Raw genomic sequence first — 23,550 nt, forward strand, 5'->3', positions numbered from 1 at the left:
AAAGTGAAAACAAGCCAAATGCCCATCAAGTAATGAATGGATAGACAAAAAGTAGTATATCCATAGAATGGAATATTGTTCAGCAATAAGAGAGTCTGAAAGTAAATTAGCAGTTACCCAGGGTTGAGAGGTGGGAGAGAGGGTCAGGGATGGGGATTGACTGCCAGGTGGTATAAAGTCACTTTTGGGGGTTAGGAATATGTTCTAAAATTAGAGTATGGAGCTGGTTGCACATTTTGTGAATAAACTAAAAATGACAGAATTGCACATTTTAAACTGGTGAACTTTATTGTATATAAATTATATCTCAAAAAAAACTGTAAAAAAAATAAAGCGCTAGAGTAGGGGTCAGCAATTTTTTTCTGTGAAGGGAAGAGAGTAAATATGTTCGGCTTTGTGAGTCATGTAGCCTCTGTTGCAATTACTTAACTGTGCCTTTTTATTTTATTTTTTTAATATGGAACACTTAACGATTTTGCAAGTCATCCTTGCACAGGGGCCATGCTAATCTTCTCTGTATCATTTCATTTTTAGTATGTGTGCTGCCAAAGCAAGCACTCAACTCTCCCTTTTAACATGAAAGCAGCTATAGACAATATACAAATTAATGAATAGGGCTGTATTCCAATGAAACTTTATTTATAAAAACAAGTGAGGACCAGATTTGGTCAGTGGTAAAAGAGAACTTGAGCCACAGAGATAATGGAACCAGTTGTAAGCCATAGGCTAAAATTTCTAACAACACAGTTGAGGAGATATCCAGCTTCAGCTTTGACTTCAACTTTTTTCACTCCTCTGATATTTGATTCCAGCACCTGGGGATTTCCTTTTCTTGTTTCAGATACCAACCATGGATTTTAAATGTGTGGTTTGTATTTATTTCTATTTGTTTGGTGAGGGCAAGAGGACTTCCTGCCTCACACTGCCATGTTAGCCAAAACTTCCGTATTTGCTAGCCCTCGACTCCCTCTCCCAACCTCATCTCAGTATTCCTTACCTCTCTCAATGAGTTTTAGCCACACTGGTTTCTTTCCTGACTTTACAAAACAGTTCTTCCTTTTACCCCTTGATCTTTACATGACTGGCAGCTTCTTGTTTTTCACGTCAAACATTTCTTCTTTTAGGCCTTCCCAGACTACTCCATCTAATTTGTTCTTCCTCACCTCTATGGTTTATTCCAATACTTTGCTCTATTTTCTTCAGAGCAGTCTTCGGTCAGATAACTTTGTTTCTGCCCAAGTTCTTGGTAGCTGCTTTTCTTTTGAGATTCTGTTCACATTTTGGCAGTGCCAGCTGGGCCTCCAGCTTCACTGCTGTATGTGCTGTCTTTGCCCGGTGCTTATATTAGGTCCTGGCTCCTGTAGGTTGAAAGGTCTTGACTCCCACTTGGTGCTGTGAGTTCCTGGTACTTCTTGTTATTTTCTTAGATGAATTTATCCATTTCTGGTCTTTGAACATTTTTTCCTATTCTTAGTTTAATTATGGCTATATATATATATACACGTTATCTATAATTTAGCAGTGCGCTAAATCTGACACAGAAACCAGATAAATGTTTTAAAAAGTAATGAACCAATATTCACAGCTTTCATTGATCTTTTCCAACAAGTAACATGTCTCCCTTGACCAAAAACATGACTCAGATCCACTTAGGGTGCCCCTTCCCCCAATCCTAAGGAGCTGATTGGGGCTCACTAAGGTAGACAGTCTGCCTCCATGGCCTCATACTCATGGCCTCGTACTCATGACCTCATACTTTATGGCCTCATTTCCCCCTTTACCACCTTTCCCTTCTCTACTTACTGCAGTGTTGCAAGCTGATTGATTGATAGCTGTTCTCAGCTATACTCTTCCACTATCTGACCCATCTTCTCATCCATTTAACTGTGAACATTAGCAGTCTTTCCTCCTCACTCTCCACCACACCTACCTCCAACACACACACACAAGCCCACAATATAACACATGATTCTTGGTTTTGATTGTTTTTCTTTTGAATCTGGGGGGCAGGAGTTAGGTGGGAGTTGGTAAGCAAAGTATTGCTAAGTTGTACCCAAGTGAAGTAAGGGGACCATTTTAATAAGGCCATCTGTGCAAACTACTACTTTCTAATTTGCTTGATATGGGTGCTCTAAAAGTAAATGATCTGCCCTAAAACAGAAAACACAGTTATAATCACAAGTACTTTTATTATGTAAATACACCCTACCATTCGTTCTATACTCTATGAAATACAAAGGTAGCAGAAATTATTTGGGTAGGTAGGGAACTGAATGATTCTGAGTGGCAGGTCTGCCTTAATCTGCAGTTAATGGCCATGTTTAATTCAATCAATATTGAGTTAAACTTTTTTGAGTACTTACTGTACCAGCTTACAGTGCAAGGTCTAAGCTACTATTACAGAAAGACCCCAAAATAGAGACTTAAACAAAATAAATGTGTATTTCTGTCTTATGCAACAACCTGGGAAGCAGGCAGTACAGGAAGGAAATTGCGTATTAAGGGACAGTACCCCTCCTACTTTGGGCCTTGGGCTTCGCTGATCCAGGTTTTGTGGATTCTGAAACTTGTACACATTTGGAGGCCCTCTTTAAGTAAGAGAATTTAGAATTATAAATACAAAATGAAGTGCAGGTACCTGAGCAAGCGTAGGGTCCTACAGCTAAAGTTTAATTAGCTTTACAGGAAGTCCAACTCTTAACTGGGCTTCTGTTCTCCAGACAAGATTTGCCTGAAGGAGATAATTAGAGACCTATCGAAGCTGATGTATTATAGTATCATTATTGACTAAATGGTCTGAAATAATTTCAAAATATTTTGCTATACTAAGGGCTGTGTATAGTCATGAAAGGTTGAGACAAGGGAGAGAGGAATATTTTTGGAGTTATCCAGAAAGCCTTCAAAAAGATGGTGGAGCCAGACCCCAAAGGATGGGTAGGACTTGGAAAGGCAGAATGAAGGGAAGAAGCTATTCCTGGTGAGAGAACCACATGTGCAAAGTACTGAAGAAGCATTTGGAAAATGAGGTATGCTGGGCCTGGAGCTAATTTTATGTTGGGTACAATAGAAGATTAGGTAGAAACAAGTGATGAAATGTCCTGCTCAGCTGCTAGAATAAAGTATTTGGATTTGCTCACGTAGGCAGGCCAAATTCAACCCTTTGCCCATTTTTGTAAATAAAATATTATTGGAACACAGCTATGCCCACTTGCTTACATATTGTCTGTGGCTGCTTTTTGGCTGCAAAGACAGAGCTGAGCAGTTATCAGAGACCATATAGCCTGCAAAACCTTTATAGAAAAATTTGCTGATCCATGAGATAGATATAAAGACTTGGTGAAATGCAATTTTAGAAAGACTTTGATTATTAGCTTAATCTAAAACTGTGAACTAAGATTGATTTAAGACATTTTCAGAGCTATCACACCTAAATGATGAGAATCTTTGGTCAAGGAACAGTGAAATATAAAATCCTCCAATAAAGAAGTGAATTAAAGTTTTAATGGAGGTCATTAAAAAATCCAAAACACAAATTTTAAAAAATCTGATATGTTTACAACTTCTTAAATGAAGCTCCAAGGCAGGTTTAGAAAATTTTAATTGAAATATTTTCCTGGTTCCAGAGGGTGCCTTAAAGATGATTTAGGCTGAAATGAATTTTATTGTCTTGCTTAAGCAATTCTTCTGTCATTATTTGTTTTTCCCTCATGTTCCTTTGTTCCAGAATATATCATAAACCAATAGGGGCCAATTAGGTTCTACACAATTAAATAGTTTGTGTCAAGCAGCTTTTTAAAACAACTGTTTCTCCTTAATCTTGGGCATTTTATGTATTTTTTTCCCTCCTAATTAAAGCTTTCTTATTCTGTTGTAGAATTTGAGAGAAGTTCAATTATTTGAGTATAGAGAGGCCAGGACTCAGGAATGATTTTGAGAAGGAAAAATGGTTTATTGACGGACGGCCGGACTCAGGAGCTTTCTGTTTGAATCCCGAGCCCTGAACAAGATTTTCAAAAGTCTTTTATACAGAAAGGAAAGGCCAAATGGTCCCTTTGTTTCAGTTCTCAATAGGCTTCAATTAGCATATAAATCTTCCACATCTTAGGTAAGCTTTTAGCATGGACTCCAGATATTCTAGATAAGCTTTTAGCATATTTACTTTTTGCATTTCCCCTAAATACTTAAAGTTTATAGCCCTTGCATTGTTAAACTGTTTCCTGGGACTGGAGCCTGTTGCCATTGTCCCTAAGGGCAGGACTGCAGCCTCTTACCGTTCCACACCCACAGCCTTTAGCTTAGGTTATCTCTGAAGAGACAAAGAGCCTTCCACCCACAGCCCGCATCAATTCTACAGTGCACCCATTTGCATATTAACATTCCAGCAAATTTTTTGCAGGATTCAAACTCTTCTAAGCAGTACCTTCTTCCCTATATTGACAATCCAGTGTTGCTTTTATATTCGTTTCATATTTCACCCATGAAAATGCAGCAGAAGAAACAGGTAAGGCTATCATACCTTAGGTGTGGTACCTAGGAAATAAATGTAAAAAGTGGTCCCCCTAAAAACATTACTTTCATTTATTGACATCTGTGCCCCAAATCCCCACATTTTCCTAATCAATTAACGATTATTGAAACCTTACTGTGTGCATGGCAATGGAGACACAAAAAGTTAAAAAACCTGCTTCCTGCTCTTTCATTGCTTTTGGCTTCTTGATTTATGGCTCTCTCTCTCTCCATTCTGTTTATAAAAGACTCCAACAATTATATTAGGTCTCATCCTGAATAAGGTGGGTCACATCTTCACTGAAGTAGCCACATCAAAAGATCCTGCTTACAATGGATTTATACCCAAAGGAATTGATTAGGTTTTTTTTAAAAAAACATGTTTTTCTGGGGTACATACAGCTTCAAACCACCAGTTTGTGCTTTTTTAAGCAAAAAAAAAAAAAAAAAGGAGGATATTCTAGTTTAAAGAATCAGCTCTTAAGAAGAGCAGGATCTCATCTCTCATTCAGACATCAAGGCCTTTAGCAGAAGGAAAGGGAAGTCACAGAATTTTCCCTGTTCTGAGAAAACAAAAAACAAACAAGCAAAAAAAAACTCTCTTACCTGAAACTTTGCTAGCAGTTATAGAAATGAGAGGTTAAAGAAAACATAGCAAACCTAAATATTTATGTATCAAAAAACAGCTACAAAATTATATGAAGCAAAAACCGATAGAACTGAAAGAAGAAATAGACTAATTCATACAGTTGGAAATACACCTCTTAACAATTGATAGAATAATTAGAAAATCTTCATTTGAAGAAAGGTCCCATCAAATTTTTAAAAAGAAGTTTAACTCTTTAATGGATAATAATAGATAAAATTATTTTAGATTAAAAGGGAACACTCAATTCCAATACAAAAATCTTCTTGAAAGGAGACTTTATTTTTTCTCAAAACTAAGTTTCCTAAGACTTTAAAGACTCCTAAGTCATCTGGTATGATAGTTTCAGCCAGTTTGATAGCAGCAGTTAGGGAACTCTCAGCAGTCTGGGAACCCAGGATCTACTCTTGTTTCTTTGGGGACATAGGGAAAACAATCCCAAAATTCAGTTATTAATTTATTCATGAAGAAAATAGAATAATTATTTTTTTGTTCCACACTGGGAATATATCAGGGAAAACAGGAAAAAAAGCACATGGAAAAGTAGAAGACAAATAAGGGATTATTTTCATTTCAAATTATCTAAAACATTTGGGACTTCTAATTAGTAAGTAATAACTCATTCATTCATCTCTTTCCATTCCCAAGGTAGTCCAAGCCACCATTATTTCTTTCCTTGACTACTAGAGTAGATTTCTAACAGATCTTCTACTTCTACTGATGTGGGCTATGGGTGGAAGGCTCTTTGTCTCTTCAGAGATAACCTAAGCTGAAGGCTGTGGGTGTAGAATGGTAAGAGGCTGCAGTCCTGCCCTTAGGGACAGTGGCAACAGGCTCCAGTCCCAGGAAACAGTTTAACAATGCAAGGGCTATAAACTTTAAGTATTTAGGGGAAATGCAAAAAGTAAATATGCTAAAAGCTTATCTAGAATATCTGAAGTCCATGCTAAAAGCTTACCTAAGATGTAGAAGATATATATGCTAATTGAAGCCTATTGAGAACTGAAACAAAGGGACCATTTGGCCTTTCCTTTCTGTATAAAAGACGTTTGAAAATCTTGTTCAGGGCTCGGGATTCAAACAGAAAGCTCCTGAGTCCCGCCGGCCTCAATAAACCATTTTTCCTTCTCAAAATCATTCCTGAGTCCTGGCCTCTCTATACTCAAATAATTGAACTTCTCTCAAATTCTACAACACTACCTTTGACCTCCCTCCTAACTTATCCTCCAACAGTAGCCAAAGTTGTCTTTTCAAAATATAAATTAGGATTTCCACTTATGAAATGATGGAGTAACTAGTTATCAAACCGGCCCTTCAAACATGAACAATTATAAAACTGGACAAAATATACAAAATTTATGTTTTCAGGTGTTGGATATAGGTGGTAAAGGACTATGATCCCTGTGAGAAGGAAAATGAGCAAGGTGAGCATCATGATTGTTTCCACCTTCTGCATGGAGGTCATTTCCAGCTACATCAAAGGGAGGAGACAGAGATTGGACTTCAAAGTTAAGAGGTAGTTGGGATTCATGGGGCAGGGAACTGGAGAGAAGGGATCTATGCAGAGAAGGGGCACCAGAAATCTACATAGGTCTTTATCCTGTGCATTGAGGAGGGGCAAAGAACAACTATTAAGGAAGGAACAGCAATCAGAGATCACACTAGGCTGGGAGATGTTCAAGTTTCCACAACTCAGAATGAAGAGACATTGCTGAAAAAACCTGCATACTCAGTAGAGAACCCAGAAAGATCTTGCCTTATTCCTAAGGAAGAGCACTAACCTATCAATAGTATAAAGGTTATCCTAGACCCTCTGTAACAAAAGTTGAAAATATGCCTCAAAATGATTAAGCTGTTTCTCAAGTAAATTAACTGCCTGCTTGAATAAAACTTGACACTTGAGTAAGGAAGACAACAAAATCCAGACCCTCAATAGCATAGCATCCAAAATGTCCAACACATAATAAAAAGTTACCAGTTGAAGAAGTAGGAAAATGTAACCCATGATCAGGAGAAAAATTATTCAAAAGAAATAGACCAGAAATGACAAAATGATGGAATTAGCAAACAAGAATTTTAAGCAAGTTTTTATAAATATGTAAAAGGATTTAAGAGAAGACATGAATATAATAAGGGAGAATGAAATTCAAGAATTGAAAAGTAAAATATCTGAGGACTTCCACAAAGATGGAGTAGCTGTACTTTTCTCTATTCCTCCCACTCAGTACAACTAAAAACCGCAGTCATTATATATAAAATAAACATAAAAAGACTGTGAAAGATGGAGAAGATAGACCAACTAAAGGCCTCATATATTACAGACAATGATTATAATCAGTGGAGTGCAAATGGGCATAAAGGGAGATATGGTTTCTATACTTTACTAGAATAGGTAAAATGTCAGCAGTAGACTGTGATGAGCTATCTAAACATAATGACCTAGAATGACCACTAAAAATGCTACACTAAGAAATGCATTAAAAAACACTATAAAGGGAGGCAGACTTGGCCCAATGGATAGGGTGTCCACCTACCACATGGGAGGTCCACGGTTCAAACCCTGGGCCTCCTTGACCTGTGTGGAGCTGGCCCCTGCATAGTGCCGATGTGCACAAGGAGTGCCCTGCCACTCAGGGGTGTCCCCCATGTAGGGAAGCCCCACACTCAAGGAGTGCACCCTGTAAGGAGAGCCACCCAGCTCGAAAGTGCATCCTGCCCAAGAATGGCGCCGCACACATGGAGACCTGACATAGCAAGATGATGTAACAAAAAGAAACACAGATTCCTGGTGCCGCTGGTAAGTTTAGAAGCAGTCACAGAAGAACACACAGCGAATGGACACAGAGAGCAGACAATTGTGGGGCAGGGAGGGAAGGGGAGAGAAATAAAATAAAAAATAAATCTTTAAAAAAAAAAACACTATAAGGGGAAGCAGATGTAGCTCAAATCATAGGGCTTCCACCTACCATATGGGAAGACCCAGGTTAGATCCCTGGGGTCCCCTGGTAAAAAAGGAAAAGAGAAAGCATGCCTGAATGGTGAGCCAGTGCCTGTGTGGTGAGCCACATGATCACATGATGAGCCAGTGCCCACACAAGTACCTGCAGGGTGAACTGAGTGCCCACATGAGTGTCCAAGCAGTGAGCCAAGTGCCTGCACAAGTGAGTCATGCAGCAAGATGATGACTCAACAAACGAGAGACAAAGGGGAGAGTCAAGGTGAAGCATAGCAGAAACCAGGAACTGAGGTGGTGCAGGGGACAGGGAACTGCTCTCCACATCAGAGGTCCTCATAATCGAATCTCAGTGGATCCTAAAGGAGAAAAAACGAGAAGAGAAAACAAAAAAGATAGACATAGATACACAAGATCACACAGAGAATGGACACAGACAGCAAAAACTGCAGGGGAGGGGGAAATACACTATAGGGAGTTGGTGCAGCTCAGTGGTTGAGTGCCGGCTCCCTACATGCAAGGTCCCAGATTATTCCCTTTGTACCTCAAAAAGAAAAGAAAAAAGGAAAAAAAAACATATATAGACAAATCAACATGGAATTAAACAAAAATGTTCTGGTGACCCATAGGAAGGCAGAAAAAAGAAAACAGAGAAATGAAAAACAAAGAAGATAAATAGAAAACATAACAAACATAAATGTTTATGCACCAAAAACCAGCTGCACAATTACATGAAGCAAAAAATGATAGAACTGAAAGAAGAAATAGACAAATTCATACAGTTGGAACTTCAACACACCTTTTAACAACTGACAGAATAATTAGTCAGAAAACCAACAAGGATATAGTATAACTGAAGAACACCGTGAACTAACAGGATCTAATTGACACATATAAATACTCTTCCCAACAATAGCAATATACACATTCTTTTCAAGTGTTCAAAGAACATATATAAGGATAGGCTGTATCTTGGGTCATGAAGCAAATCCCAAAAAGTTCAAAACAATTGAAATCATAGAATGTGTTCTTTGAACACAATGGAATCAGAAACAATACAAGTGAGAAGATGAAGGAATAACATTTTTGAAGTGCTGAAGAAAAGGTAATCTAGAATTACAGATCAATGAAAAATCCTTCAAAACTCATGTGAAATAAAGATGCTCAAAGAAAAGGAAAAGCTGAGAAAAATATTTTTTGCTAATAGACTTGCACTACAAGAAATATTAAAGGAAGATCTTTGGGCTGAAAGAAAATGATACTAGGTGATACCAGGTGGGAATTTGGATTATAACATATACGAAAAGCATCAGAAATGGAAAGTGTGTGGGTAAATATAAATGTTTTTTCTTTCACATATTAATTACTTTAAAAGATAATTGACCACCCACCCACCAAGCAGGACCTGAACCTTGGCTGCACCACCATGTGTTCTGCAGGGAAGCTGGAGGTGGGGAGACAACAGCCCACCTTGGGAAATGGAGCCAGAGCTGTGACCTGGCCAATAACAAGGGATGTTCACAAAAAATCTCTGCCCAAGATCTCAGCCCCAGGCTGGTTTCATTTTTACAAATCTCTCCCAAATGTATTATTTTGGTGTCAAAAATGAAGGAACTTTGTAGATTTTTTATGAATTATGAATCATATAAGTAATTGTTTACATTTCTTGACAAAATAGGAACTATAGCAGCAGAATCAAATTGGTAAAAATCTTTAGATCAACTAGGCAATGATTAGGTCTGCTATTTCGACCTTTAGTAGGAAAAGAAGTGGTTGTAGTATTTAAATATGTGTTTGCCTTGCTTCCTGTATTGCATTTTTCAATAAACTTTAAAAAAAAATAAGTGACTATTAAAGGAAAAAATAATAGCAATGTATTTTGGGGTTTCTAATACACATGGGAATAAAAAGTATGACAACAGTAGAAAAGGCAGGAGAAGGGAAATGGAAGTATTCTGTTGTAAGATTTTCATATTAAATATTAAGTGGTTTAAAAAACAGAAAAGAATTGAGAGTCCAGAAATGAACCCATACATCTGCAACCAACTAATTTCAACAAGGGTGCCAAGACCATTCAAAGCAGCAAGTATATTCTTTTCAACAACTGGTGCTGGCACAACTAGATCTTCACATGGAAGAGATGAAGCTGGACTTCTACCTCACACCACATAAGAAAATAATGTAAAATGCATCAATGATCTAATTGATCATTACTATTAATATCACTATAAAAATTACTATTAATACTATTAATATCACTATAAAAATTTTATAGGAAAATATGGGTACATTTTTGTGACCTTGAATTTGGCAAAAGATTCTTAGCATGACACCAAAAGCACAATCAACAAAAGAAAAAATAAATGGACTTCAAGAAAATTAAAAAACCTTTGTGCATCAAAGGACACTATCAAGAAAGTGAAAAAGAAAGGACTTCTGGGGAAGATGGCAGAGTAGGGAACTCCAGGATTCAATCATTCTACCAAAACAACTATTAAACAACCAGGAATTGTCTGAAACAATTATTTTGAAACTCTGGAAGCCAGAAGAATACTGTACAGCATCCAGGAAGAGGCTGATAAACTATAATAAAAGACAGTCAATTTCTCTCTCTGCATGGCACCTACTCGTGCCCATCCCCCACTCTCATGGCAGGTTGCCATGGGGTCCAATCCCTTGCTGGCTCACTGATGACATAAAGGGACATAAAAATCCTCTTCCCCGAGAATGAGGGTGAGCATGATACCAATTGCAGATCATGGCTTTCAATTAGCAATTTTGGGTTGCAGGGGGCCCTTTTCCCAGGGTTTCAAACCACCCTGGATAAGGTGTTGGCAGCCATTGTTTCAACCTTGCCCTGGACAAGAGTGAAGGCAGTAGAAATTTAAAGATGCAGTACTTCCTCAGGGCTGCAGGAGGCAGCTAGCTGAATGGCTATATTTGCTGGGAAGGCCCAGAAAGCTCAGTTTTGGGGAGTTCTCGGAGCTTTTAGTGCCCTCCCCAGGGAAATTTGAAGCCAGTCTGTGCACCTTTTATGGGTCCTTGGGAAAAATTGACTTGGGAAAGTTCTCTTTGGAATGATTCTCCTCCCTGAATTTGTCCTCCAGGCGAAAGGAGCTCAAGACAAAGAAAGCCATGTTAAAAAACTATAGAGTCAAATAATCTGGTACAAAGGACTACTGACTCCAAACACAGGAGAGAGGGAGGCCTGCTCCTGGAAATGGAGGGGACAACCAAACTCCTGTAAATGGGGAACTCCAAAACAGCTAACAAGCAAAAGCCCAGGACAAGACAGAGGCCCAGAAAGACAGGGAAAACCTTGCACACAGCACTTGCCTTGGGCAACCTTCCTGATAGGAGGACTAAAGCTCAAGAAAATCTCTGTCTTATCACCAGCTCATTACAAAACCAAGAAAAGCCATCTCAAGGAATAAATCCCAGAGTTAGCAATTTAAAATATTAAAATGTACAGTATGCAACAAAAGAGCACATGACAACAAAGGAACAGGAAATGATGGTCCATCTGAAGGAAGAGGATAAAAATACACAAACACCAATGAAGAAGAAGAGAATGTGAACATACCAAACCAAGCCTTTAAAAATGATCTTGGGAGCAGATGTGGCTCAAGCAGTTGGCAAGTCCTGAGTTCCATTCCTGGTGTCTCCTAAAGAAGATAAACTAACAACAAGCAAGCATCAAGCAAAAATAATGAGCAGACAACTAGCAAAAACAACAAGCAAAAACAAACACGCAGGGAGTGGATGTGGCTCAAGCAGTTGACTGCCCACCTCCCACATGGGAGGTCCAGGTTTGGTTCCTGGTGCCTCCTAAAGAAAAAACAGACAACAAGCAAAAATCAGCTAGCAGACAATGAGCAAAAACAACAAGAACAGACAACAAGTGCAAACAATGAGCAAAAACTATGAGCAAAAGAGATGAGGTAGCCATCTCGCAGGGAAGGGAGAGGAATGCTCTTAAAAATGCTCAAGGAGATAAAGGAAAGTACAGAGAAGGATATCAGGAAAACAATGTGTGAACAATATGAGGGTCTAAGTAATAGATAAAAAATTTAGAAGGAACCAAACAGAACTACTAGAGTTGAAGACCACAATAACTGAAATGAAAAAATGCCCAGGATGGTTCAAGAGCATTGGAGCAGTTTGATATAATTGATGAATTCCAAAAATAAATATTGGATTATGCTTGTAATCTGATCTGTACCTGGGCATGATTGAGTTATGATTAGGGCATTGAGTCCCCACCCCTTGGTGGGTGGGGACTCACAGATAAAAGGCATGGAAAAGAACAGAGTTGAGGGCTTTTAATGTTGGAGTTTTGATTTTGGAGTTTGATGCTGAAGACATAAACTGGAGCCCTGGGAAGTCAGCATGCAGAGAAAGAGAAGCCAGTCCCAGGAAGGAAGGAACCTCGAAGCCAGAATAAAGCAAGCCCCAGGAATGTAGGAACCCAGGAAGCCTGAACCCTTGCAGACATCAGCAGACATCTTGCTCCAAATAGACTTGGTGAGGGAAGTAACTTATGCTTTATGGTCTGGTATCTGTATGCTCCTACCCCAGATAAATACCCTTTATAATGCCCAGCAGATTTCTGGTGTTTTGCATCAGCACCCCTTTGGCTGACTCATACATGCCTATTGCTGGAAGAAGAAAGAATCAGTGAACTTGAAGACAAGACACTTGAAATAAGGCTGAGGGGCAGAAAGAAAAAAATATATATTAAAATTGAAAATAGCCTCAGACAGCAATGGGACACCATCAAGTGTACCAATATATGTGTTATGGGAGTCCCAGAAAAAGAGAAAGGGGAGAAGGAATAGTCAAAGAATAGAGAACCTCCCACGCTTAGCCAAAGGAAAAGCACATCCAAGGAACTCAGAGAACACATAGCAGGGTAAACATGAAGAAAAATACACCCCATCATATATTGATTACATTTTTGAATGCAAAGCACAAGGAGAGAGTTCTGACAGCAGCAAGGGAAAAACAATGTGTTGTATAAAAGGGAGTCCTGATTAGATTGAATGCTTATTTCTCATGAGAAACCATGGTTGCAAGATGACAGTGGACTGAAATACTTAAACTTCTAAAAGAAAACAATTGCCAGCCAAGAATTTTATAGCTGGTGAGACTTTCTTTCAAAAATTAGGGAGAGATTAAGATATTCTCAGATAAACAAAAACAGAGGGAGTGCATCATCACCAGACCTACCCTACAAGCATTGCTAAAGGAAATTCTTCAGACGGAAAGGAAAAGACACAAGACAGTGCTTCAAAACAGCATAAAGAAAGACCTCTGGCAAAGGTATTTATTTGCCAGTATTATTGTATTGTATTGTTTGGTATGTATTAAAAACCCCACTTCTTCCTACAGGTGGTAACATGCAAATGCATAAAATACAATGATAGGCCTATAGTTTTGGACATAAAATTTCCAAAGATGTAAGTGAAAACAAGTACAAAAAGTGGTGAGGGTACAGAAGGGTATAAGAAAGGATATGTGCATTCTGTTGAAGTTAAGTTGATATCAAACCAAATATGATTGTTATATGTTTAGGATGTTAAATTTTAACCCAATGGTACCGACAAGGAAAAATATGAAAAATACATCCATATAGAAATGAGAAGGCACTCAATATGGTACAGCACAAAAAAAGCAAATAAATATAAAAATAGGCATTAATGGAAGTGAGAGGCTAAATAGCAAAATGGCAGAAGAAACTCCTCTGTTATCAGTAGTGATAATAAATGCAAATGGATTAAACTCTCTAGTCAAAAGGCAGAGTGGCAGAATGGATAAAAAAGCATGATCCAACTGTATGCTGTTTGTAAGAAATTCACCTTAAATTCAAAGATACAAGTATGCTGATGGGGAAAGGATGGAAAAAAATATACCATGGAATCAGAAACCAAATTAATATAGCTGGGGTGGATATATTAATATCAGATAAAATAAACTTTAAGTAAAAAACAATTATGAGAGACAAAGATGGTCATTACAAACTGATAAAGGGTACAATTCAAATATATATATATGCACCTAACAGCAGAGCCCCAAAATATATGAAGTTAAGTACTGACATATTTGAATGAAGAAATTGTTGGTTCTATATTAATAGTAGAAGACTTTAAAACAACACTCTCCATAATGGGTAGAACATCTAGTCAGAAGATCAATAAGGAAATAAAGGACTTGAATGATACACTAAACCAACTAGATCTAAAAGACATTTACAGAACCCTGCACCCAACAAAAGCAGAAAACACATTCTTCTTGAGTGCACATGTATCATTCTCCAGGGTAGACTATATTTTGGGTCACCAAGCAAGTCTGAATAAATTTAAAAATACTGAAATCATACAATGCATATTGTCTGACCACAGCAAAATGAAGCTAGAAATCAATAACAGAAGGAGAAATAGAAATAGGAAGGAATGCTACCAAACTTATTCTTGAAGCCAACATCACCCTGATACTGAAGCCAGATAAAGATATTATGAAAAAGAAAATTACAGACCCATTACCTTATGAATATGGATGCAAAAATCCTCAACAAATTACTTACTAAATGAATCCAACAGCACATTAACAGTATTATTCATCATGACCAACTGGATTTTATATCAGGCATGCAAAGGTAGTTCAACACAAGAAAATCAATCAGCATAATACACCATATTAATAAATCAAAGAAGAAATATCACATGATCATTTTTGATGAATGCAGAAAAGATATTCAACAAAATCCAACATCCTTTCTTGATAAAAAATACTACAAGAGATAGGAATTAAAGGAAACTTTCTCAACATCATAAAGGGCATAAATGAAAAAACCACAACTAACATTGTACTCAATGGTGAAAGACTGAACACTAGCCTGTTGAGATCAGGAAAAAGACAAGGATGCCCAATGTCACCACTATTGTTCAATATAGTGCTAGAGGTTCTAACTAGGGTAATCAGGCAAGAAAAAGAAATAAAAGGCATCCAAATTGGAAAGGAAAAAGTAAAACTTTCCCTATTCATGGATGATACGATCCTGCACCTAGAAAGTCCCAAAAAATCTGCAAAAAAGCTACTAGAGATAATAAATCAGTTGAGTAGAGTGGCAGGATACAAGATTAATATGGAGAAATCAGTAGTGTTTGTTTCTATACACTAGCACTAGTAATGAGCAATCTGAGGAGGAAGTCAGAAAAAAATTCCATTTAAAATAGCAACCAAAAGAATCAAATATTTAGGAATAAACAACCAAGGACATAAAGCCCTTGTATTCAGAAAACTACAATGCATTGCTAAAAGAAATCAAAGACCTAAATAAATGTAAAAACATTCCATATTCATGGACTGGAAGTCTAAATATCATTAAGAAGTCAATTCTACCCCAATAGATACATAGATTCAATGCAATCCCAATAAAAATTCCAACAACCTTTTTAAAAGAAATAGAAAACCCACTTATCAAATTTATTTGAAATGATAAAGGGTCCCAAATAACCAGAAACATCTTAGAAAGGAAGAATGAAATTGGAGGGCTCTCACTTCCAGGCATTAAATCATATTACCTAACTACGGTGGTAAAAACAGCACAGTACTGGCATAAAGATAGATGGACCAATGGAACCAAATTGATCGTTCAGTAACAGACCCTCATATCTATGGTCAAGTGATTTCGACAAGGCTGTCAAGCCCACCCTACTGGGGCATAACAGTCCATTTAACAAATGGTCCTGGAAGAGCTGGATATCCATATCCAAAAGAAAGAAAGGGGACCCCTAACACACACCTTACACAAAAAATTAACTCAAAATGCATCAGAGACCTAAATATAAAAGCTGGAACCATAAAACCCTAGAAGAAACTGTAGGGAAACATCTTCAAGACCTGGTGGAAGGTAGTGGTTCCTTAAACCTTATACTGAAAACATGAGGAATGAAAGAAAAAAATGGATAAATGGGACCTCCTTAAACTTAAACACTTTTGTGCTTAGAAGGATTTTGTCAAGAAAATGAAAAGGCAACCTAATCAATGGGAGAAAATATTTGGAAACTACATATCTGATAAGGGGTTGATTTCCATGATATATAAAGAAATTGTACAACTCAAAAATAAAAGAGCAAGCAATCCAATATGAAAATGGGCAAAAGTCTCAAATAGACGTTTCTCTGAAGAAGAAATACGTATGGTGAAAAAGAACATGAAAAAATGTTCGCTATCACTAGCTTTTAGAGAAATGCAAATCCAAACTACAATGAGATATCTCACCCCTCATAGAATGGCAATTATAAAAATAAAACAAAAAAAGCAACAAGTGCTGGAGAGGATATGAGGAACAGAAACACTCCTTCACTGTTGGTGGGAATATAGACTGACGCAGCCTCTGTGGTAGATAGTTTGGTGGTTCCTCAGGAAGCTAAATATAGAACTGCTATATAATCCAGTAATCCCTCTAGTAGGAATATATCCAGAAGAACTGAAAACAGAGATGCAAACAGATATTTTTACACTGATGTTCATAGTGGCATTATTCACAATTGCCAAAAGATTGAAACAACCCAAGTATCATCAGCCAATGAGTGGATAAACAAAATGTGATATATACATGCAATGTTGCTGGAAGAAAAAATGAAATTGGGGCACATATGACAACATGGATGAAACTTGAGGACATTATGCTGAGTGAAATAAGCCAGACACAAAAGGACAAATATTTTATGGTCTCACTAATATGAACTAAATATGAAGAATAAACACATGGATTTAAAACCTAGAGTATAGGTTATTAGGACATAGAATGAAGGCTGAGAAGGTGTATTGGTGCTTAATATATGTAGAATTTTTAATTAGCTTGACTGTAAATGGAAAGAGTTGATGGTAACACATTGTAGTGAGTTTAACTAGTACAGCTGGTTTATAAATGGGATTGTGGCTGAAAGGGGTAATCCAGAGACATAAATGTCAAATGAAAGAAAGCTAGAGAATAATCTAGGGACTGAATATTACAGTGTACCCAAATATGGATGAGATTTGTGGTTAATAGCACAAATAGAAGAATGTCCTTCTGTGAACTAGAGCAAATGCACATCGCTATTAAAAGGTGGTAAGAATATGGTGATGCATGGGAAAAATACAGTTAATGTAATTTATGGACTGTAGTTAATGGCAATATTGTAACCTTCTTCCATCAATGTCAAAGAAGGTACTATATCAACACTAAGGGTCAATAATGGTGGGGTGGGTATGGAAGTTTTTCTTTTTCTTTTTTTTTGCTTCTAAAATTTTTACTCCATGTTGCAGTGAATGCAAGAAGGTTATAAATAGGCATTCATAAGTACAATGTATTGTACAAACTCAAAATATTCATATCGTCTTCTATTACTCAATCAGCATTCCTATTTTCTATCTACTGCTCTCAGTTGTGGGGTTGGTATGATCTTTAATAAATGGATAATTGATCAGAAAGAAAGAAAGAAAGAAAATATATCCATCAAGACAGGCTTCTGATAATGGAGGCTCATTGTTAAGAATGGAAAGGATTTTCTCAACGTTCTGTCCCATAATTAGAGGTGGCAGGATCAACACTCCTTTGCCCTATGACAATTTTATTCTTGCATTTCGATACATTTTCTTAGTTCAGCTGCAGTTTTTTCCAGATGTTGAATGTTCCATTGCCATTGTCTTCTGAAGCTTGGTCACCTGACAATGCAAATGCCTAAGAATTGCATCATACCTTATATTACACTTCTATTTCTTTTCTTAATTCTTCACGTGCCCTTTTTTCTTCCTCAAGAAACAGGTTTTTTTCAGTGATAGATTGTTCTATAGTTATAATTTTATCCTTTAGCTTCGTAATGTCTTCATGTTCTTTTCAGTTTCCTTCTGCATAAGTTCCTCTTTCATTGTCTTTAGTTTTTTAACAAGATCTTGTTTTTCACAGAGTTCAGTCATGAATGATCATTTGCTTTCTACTTCCCCTATACTATCTTTTTTTTTAAGGATTTATTTTTTATTTATCTCCCCTTCCCTGCCCCCCCCCCCGTTGTCTCTTCTCGTGTCCATTCGCTGTGTGTTCTTCTGTGTCAGTCTGTATTCTTGTCAGCGGCACCCAGAATCTGTGTCTCGTTTTGTTGTGTCATCTTGCTGCATCAGCTCTCCGTGTGTGCGGTGCCATTTCTGGGCAGGTTGCACTTTCCTTCGTGATGGGCGGCTCTCCTTACAGGGCACACTCCTTGCGCATGGGGCTTCCCTATGCGGGCATCACCCCTGCATGGCACGGCACTCCTTGTGCACATCAGCACTGCACATGGGCCAGCTCCACACGGGTCAAGGAGGCCCTGGGTTTGAACCTTGGACCTCCCATGTGGTAGGCGGAGGCCCTATCCATTGGGGCAAATCTGCTTCCCCCCCAAACTTATCTTTATATGCTTTTATTTTTGCATAATATACATATGTCTTATCCTCTGTTCCTCAAAATCTTCTTGGGTTGCTTCTATGTGAAATTTAAGCTTTACATTTTCTGTATGTAAGGCTTTGATTTGCGTTTCCAGGCCTCCACACTGAAGTCTGGCATTCCCTATGGCAGCATCTTACTGATAAATCTGCTTCTCTATTTCTTTCGTTTCTGCAGAGACAGATGCTATTTGTTTTTTAAGCTCATGAAGTTCATTAGCGGAGTCAGCGAATAGTCCTAGGGCACCTGTTGGAGCAGAATTTGAGGTAGCTGGGAAAGGGTTTCCATTCATTGAAGGGAGGCGAGGGTCTCTTCCGACTGGGCTCCCCCTCCGTAGATCCTGGAGGATTCTTTTGGACTAAGGAAAAGGCTCAAAAATTTACTGTCAATGACTGCACAATTATGTGATGCAAGTGAAAGCCACTGAGTGCACATTTTGAGAAGACTGTATAAGGTATGGGACAGCATAACACCACATATAGGCATAGGCATGTTGTGGGAGATAGTCTGCGGTTAATAGTACAAATATGAGAGTGTTCTCCATGAAGGATAACAAATGGACAATACTAATACATGGTGCTAATAATAGGGGGTGTATGGAAAAAATATATACCAAACATAAGCTATGGGCCATAGTTAGTTGTAATAGGATGATCATGTTCATTCATAATCTGTAACAAATATTCCACAACAATGTAAGGCGTTGGTGGAAGAGTGATAGGAATTCAGTACATTCTGCAAGACTCTTTTATAAATTTACAACTTCTCTAATAAAGAAAATATATATATAAGGGAATGAATGTAGCTCAAATGGTTTAGTGCCTGATTCCTATGTAAGAGAGGCTGAGTTTGATCCCCAGTACCTCCTTAAAACAAACAAAGAAAATAACCAAGTCTCATTGGGGAGTGGATGTAGCTCAGTAGTTGAGTGCCTGCTTCCCATGTATGAGGTCCTGGGTTCAATCCCCAGTAGCTCCTAAAAGGAGAAGGAAAAAAAAAATATATATATATATAGATGTATGTATATGTATATATATATATATGCATGTATGTATATCCCACTGGGTTTTATTTATATATATATAAGTAATTTTAAATATTATATATACATATAATCCAATGGGATATTTATACATGTGAGTAAAAGAAAGATAACTTAGAGAGGGAAGAAAATTATTTTGTGTGTGCCACACTCTGAGCTAATTATTTTATTTAGCTATCTCATTTACTCTTTGCCTAAGATACGGTTTTACTGTCTCCCCCCCCTTTTTTTTTTTTTTTTTTGGATAGCGGAGAAATTGAAGCTCCCAGAGTTAAAATGACTAGGAAGCCCCTGCTTTGTCTAACAGTTCCACCTCTTCCAGAGAACCTTCCCTGACCATCCTGGCTTACAATGATTTTTTTTCTTCTTCTGAGCTCTTCTCTTGCTAAATACCTATACCACAATTTCACACCTACAACTTTTGTAATGTTGGTTATATTTGAATTGTTTATTTAATCAGTAAACATTTATTGAACAGCTACCATGGAACAACAGCTAGGCAGTGGGAATGCACAGATGAATAAAACATAGTCCCCGCCCTCAGGAGTTAAAATCTAGAGGAAGAGACAAATTCATTAGCAATTTATCAACAATGCACTGTGTTGTGCACTGATGAAATATGCACAGGGTGCTATGAAAGTAAAAGGACATCTATCCCAATCTGGAATATATATCAGAGAAGGTTTCTTTGAAGAGTATACAGAGATTGTAAGCTCCTTCAGGGAGCCCTGAGCCTAGAGTTTGGCAGTCCTGAGACACTTCTACTTACCACTTGAGTGCTTTTAGGCCAGTCATTTAGTCTTTCTGAGTCTCCAAAGTCTCTCTATCTGTAAAGTAGGAATGATAGACTATACCTTTTTTTTTTTTAAAGATTTATTTTATTTATTTAATTCCCCTCCCCTCCCCCAGTTGTCTGTTTTCTGTGTCTTTTTGCTGCGTCTTGTTTCTTTGTCCGCTTCTGTTGTCGTCAGCGGCACGGGAAGTGTGGGCAGCGCCATTCCTGGGCAGGCTGCTCCCTCCTTCGCGCTGGGCGGCTCTCCTTATGGGTGCACTCCTTGCGCGTGGGGCTCCCCTACGCGTGGGGCTCCCCTACGCGGGGGACACCCCTGTGTGGCACGGCACTCCTTGCGCGCATCAGCACTGCGCATGGGCCAGCTCCACACGGGTCAAGGAGGCCCGGGGCTTGAACCGCAGGCCTCCCATGTGGTAGACGGACGCCCTAACCACTGGGCCAAAGTCTGTTTCCCGGCTATATCTATTTCATATGATTTTTAGTTATTAAACCATGTAATATATGTGTATTAACTTACCCTGGAGCAAAGAATTATTGAAATGGAAGGCATAATCCCCTACTCTCTCATCTAACATGATACTTTGCTTAGAGAAAGTAGAGAATAATTGCAATTGATTGAATAGCCTGGTTCCAGCTTGCCTGGAAGGGCAAGAAGTCCAGAAAATTGTAAGGGGGCATAAATTGGAGGAGGGAGTTTAATATTGATAAAATATTTGGAAGCTGGGAGAGAGATCTAGAGGAAAGGAAAGAATTAGAGGGTTAGACCTAGTTTAAGGCCAAGGGAGAAAACTGTTAACAGTGGGAGGCCTCAGTTAGGCACCAATGGACTTATTCCAGTTAAGGATGAGCTAGCTAGCAAGACTGTCCATCACCGTACTGAAAAATGCACACAGGTTTGTACTTTGCCACCCATCTTTGAGACAGAGGATATCAGTTTTACTTCAATTGGATACCTTAAATCCAGTGATCCTCTACACTAGCTGCATCTAGGAAGCTTTCAAAAATTACAGAGAAAGTACAGGTGAAAAATGATAGCATAAGAAGTTTGTGTTTTTGTTTCTGTTTTTTACAAATTGCTCCTTTCACTCAAAATAAATGAAAAAGGTCAAAAAAAGAGACTGAAATTAACTAGATGGTAACCCTGAAACAGAATGGACATTTATAACAACTATAGCAATGCCAGAGGAAGCCAGAGGCTGGTGAGAGAGGTTAAGTGAAAGCCCCAACCAGTAACCAGCTGCCATTATGCAACCTATGGTGGCAGCTACAGGCAGCTGCAGCAATGGTGACCTGGATTCCAGGAGCACCTGACTGTGGCCAGAGCTGGCAGAAGAAACCTTCTCCACTAAAAGTTAGTGTTTGGGGTTGAGGTCAGTCTGGTGGTCCCTGAAGGACCAGTGTGGAAAATGGCCTCAATTTTGAAACTCTGGGCAACAGCATTTCCAGGCTTCCATCAGGATCTACCTGGACATAAAAATCTAGTACAGGGAAGCAGAGGTGGCTCAAATGATAGAGCTTCTGCCTACCATATAGGAGGTCCAGGGTTTGATACCCAAAGCCTCCTGGTCTGTATGGCAAGTTGGCCCTTGGGGAGTGTTGCCACAAGGAGTATCACCCCACACAGGGTTGCCCCCCATGCAAGGAGTGCAGCCCCATGCAGGAGTGCAGCCCACCCAGGAGTGATGCCACCCACACGGAGATCTGATGCAGCAAGATGACACAAGGGAAGCAGATTTGGCTCAACTGATAGAGCATCCACCTACCATATGGGAGATCCAGAGTTCAAACCCAGGGCCTCCTGATCCATGTGGTGAGCTGGCCCACGTGCAGTGCTGATGCACACAAGGAGTGCCGTGCCACACAGGGGTGTCCCCCGTGTAGGGGAGCCCCATGCACAAGGAGTGCACCCTGTAAGGAGAGCCACCCCATGTGAAAAAAAGTGCATCTTGCCCAGGAGTGGCGCTGCACACACGGAGAGCTGACACAGCAAGATGATGAAACAAAGAGACACAGATTCCTGGTGCTGCTGACAAGAATGCAAGCAGACACAGAACACAGTGAATGGACACAGAGAGCAGACAACAGGGTAAGGGAGGGGAGAGAAATAAATAAAAATAAATCTTAAAAAAGAAAAATGACACAACAAAAAAGAGACACAGAGAAGAGACAATATGAGACACAGCGAACTAGGAAGCTGAGGTGGAGCAAGAGAATGATTGCCTTTCTCCCACTCCGGAAGGTCCCAGGATGGGTTCCCAGAGCTGCCTAATGAAAATACAACAGACACACACAAAAAAAACCACACAGCAAATGGACACAGGGAGCAGACAATGGAGGGGAGGAAGGAGGGAGAAATAAGAAAAGAAATAAATTAAAAATTTTTAAAAAGCTAGTACACCTTCTGACTATATATTTTTTCTCTTCTATATGGGTGTGTCCCAGTCTGGCAGATCCCTGGGGCACAGTATAGACTCTGGCCTTGGTTTTAGCCCTCTCCATAATAATGGCTTCTGGCCTGAGAGCAGCATCTACCAAGGCTTGAAGACCCAGTGCACTTTTTCATTGGTTGGAATTATTCTTTCTTCTGTTGTTTAGTCTGGTGAATCCCTGAGAGTCCAGCACAGACACTAGCCCCAGTTTCTCTCTGAAGCACCATCTTCTGGTCTTACATCAGTACCTACAGGGACACAAAGAACCCATACCCCTCTTTTTCTTTTACTTTGTTTTTTGTTGGTTTGCTTTTTTCTTTCTCTGTTTTATATTTTTGGTTCTGATGGATCCCTGATGGATAAGCAAGGATGCTGACCTAGATTTTGGCCTCAAAAACAACAGCTCTGGCCTCCCACTGGAGAGACTTGGAGAAGCAGGACATTTCATTACTTTTTCCTTGTTTTCTTTTTTCTTTTTTATGTGTATATGTATGGGTGTTTTGTCTGTTAGGTTTTTCTTTTATTTTTCCTCTCTTTTGTTCTTCCTCTTTTTGCTTTTCTTTTTTACCCTTCTTGTTCTTAGTCTGACAGACTGAAGAATGGGAGAATTAGATTTCTAGAGTGACCACAACATAATATCCAGAGGGTCCAATTCTCAACAAAAAATGGCAAAACATTCAAGGAAACAGGAAATATGGGCCAAACACAATGAA

General features: G+C 38.7%; 1 non-coding gene and 1 pseudogene across 1 annotated transcript; both read right to left on the minus strand.

Moving 5' to 3' along the window:
* Nucleotides 1–451: 451 nt before the first annotated feature.
* Nucleotides 452–558, minus strand: LOC111763277 (U6 spliceosomal RNA). The gene has a single exon (XR_002796170.1). It is a non-coding gene; the product is annotated as a U6 spliceosomal RNA (small nuclear RNA).
* A 17,167-nt stretch (nucleotides 559–17,725) lies between these two features.
* Nucleotides 17,726–18,865, minus strand: LOC101440976 (coiled-coil domain-containing protein 122 pseudogene; annotated as a pseudogene).
* Nucleotides 18,866–23,550: the final 4,685 nt, after the last annotated feature.

This window comes from Dasypus novemcinctus, chromosome 24, assembly GCF_030445035.2.
Source record: "Dasypus novemcinctus isolate mDasNov1 chromosome 24, mDasNov1.1.hap2, whole genome shotgun sequence".
Taxonomy (NCBI): Eukaryota; Metazoa; Chordata; class Mammalia; order Cingulata; family Dasypodidae; genus Dasypus; species Dasypus novemcinctus.